The sequence below is a fragment of the Oratosquilla oratoria genome, chromosome 11, assembly GCF_046742065.1.
Source record: "Oratosquilla oratoria isolate Oo_2021 chromosome 11, ASM4674206v1, whole genome shotgun sequence".
In the NCBI taxonomy this organism is placed as follows: domain Eukaryota; kingdom Metazoa; phylum Arthropoda; class Malacostraca; order Stomatopoda; family Squillidae; genus Oratosquilla; species Oratosquilla oratoria.
In genome coordinates this window covers 32,362,601-32,365,100 of record NC_134787.1, presented here as the reverse complement: position 1 = coordinate 32,365,100, position 2,500 = coordinate 32,362,601, and positions in this window count along the sequence as shown.

Here is a 2,500-nt window from a genome sequence, read left to right as displayed (position 1 = left end):
TGGTCGTGGTGGCTGTAGGTGGTCGTGGCGGCAGCAGGTGGTATTTGTGGCTGCAGCTGGTCGTGGTGGTTGTAAGAGGTCTTGGTGGCTGTGATTGTTAATAGTGTTTATAGCAGCGGCGGCTGTTGTGGTAGTGGTGGGTTGTCGCTGTGATGGTTAAAGATGGTAATCCTGGTCCTGTGGTGGCGTCCGTGGCAGTGGCCTTGGCGGCCGTGATTATGCAAAGTCCTTCGGCGTGCAATGAAAAGGCCGACTGCAGATTGCATGAAAACTAGTGAGAACGTAAAAAAAAACAAAAAAAAAACGACGCCAGACCGTTTTACTCGTTACGGTTGTTGACTTCTGAATTTAGTTGTTAGTGTTTCTGTTTACCTTTTCCGTCAAGTGCGGCCCAACTTCCCCCTTCCCTCCCCCACTCTCTCTCTCTCTCTCTCTCTCTCTCTCTCTCTCTCTCTCTCTCTCTCTCTCTCTCTCTCTCTCTCTCTCTCTCTCTCATCTCTCTCTCCTCTCTCTCTCTCTCTCTCTATCCTCTCTCTCTCTCTCTCTCTCTCTCTCTCTCTCTCTCTCTCTCTCTCTCTCTCTCTCTCTCTCTCTCTTCTCTCTCTCTCTCTCTCTCCTCTCTCTCTCTCTCTCTCTCTCTCTATATATATATATATATATATATATATATATATATATATATATATATATATATATTAGCACAGCGTAATGTAATAGCACATTGGTAAAATGAAACTTGTTAACCCACTGTCGGAGAAAAGAAATCAGAAATACTAATTATCTGTATATTTCGACCACTGACTGTGGTCCTCTTCAGCAGAATGATACAAAGGATACTTTGTTAACTTTGATACTTGTTAACTTTGATACTTGTTAACTCTATTCCTTTGTATCATTCTGCTGAAGAGGACCACAGTCAGTGGTCGAAATATACAGATAATTAGTATTTCTGATTTCTTTTCTCCGACAATGGGTTAACAAGTTTCATATATATATATACATATATATATATATATATACATATATATATTTATATGTATGTATATATATTATATATATATAAATGTATATATATACAAATATACACCCACACCCACCCACCCATATATATATATATATATATATATATATATATATATTCTATATATATATGTATATACATATGCATATATATATATATATATTATATATATATACATTATATATATATATATATATATATATATATATATGTGTGTGTGTGTGTGTGTGTGTGTGTGTGTGTGTGTGTGTGTGTGTGTGTGTGTGTGTGTGTGTGTGTGTGTGTGTGTGTGTGTGTGTGTGTGTGTGTGTCTCACTGGTGAGAAATGTAGCAACACATTTATAAATCACAACTAACACCACAGTCGGACGAAAGAAAGAGTTGAGTAAGCGAAAATATGTTAGTTGTAATATATATATATATATATATATATATATATATACATATATATATACATACATATATATGTATGTATATATATGTACATATATGTATATATATATATACATACATATATATATATATATGAATACATAATGTATACATATATATATATATATATATATGTGCGTGTGTATGTATATATATATATATGTGTGTGTATGTATATGTATATGCATATGTATACAATATATATATATATATATATACTTATCTATATACATATATGTATATACATATATATATATACATATATATATTATATATATATAATATATATATATATATATATATATATATATAATATGTCAAGGACTACTATTACACAGGACGTGCGCACCCAGATTCCTGTGTCCGCTACCGGAGGCCATTGTTTTTTTTTGTTTTTTTTTGAAACCTAAGATTTCATATAGGACAAATATATAAAAACTAGAAACCTAACATTGTATATAGGACAAATATATCAACTATTAACCTATTCAATGCAATATAAGTTAATATAAACTTTTATAGTGAAATAAGAAACTATTTTTAAGGCATTGTTATACTTTGAAATGCCAATTTTAGCCGGACTTAACAGGTATTATTGTATGAGGTTAGTAGACACCAGGGTTGGCGATTCTTTTTATATTTTTAGAAAATATAAAAAATCGATTTTTTCTTTTTTATTTAAATCATATTTATCTAATTCAAATGGATTTTTTTTTATAGATTCTAAATAATGTGGGATTGCTATCTGATATGCGATCTGATTGCTAAACGACATTTTTAGCATATCAATATAAGGATCCACATGTATACAAGGAACGGTATAAGCCGTATGTGAGAACGATATGCTCAGGTTCACTCGATTCTTCCAAGAGTTTTCTCATCTTGGTGACATTTGCTGCATTGTTTGTCTTAGCACTTCCAATGTGACAACCAAAATCTTGTTCAGCCTTCTTGATCGAATTTTGTACAAGTTGCAGAAGATATTCAGCAGTGTGAGGTTTCCCTGATGTGTCTATTGTGTCAACTAAATAAATCTGACCAGTAAAT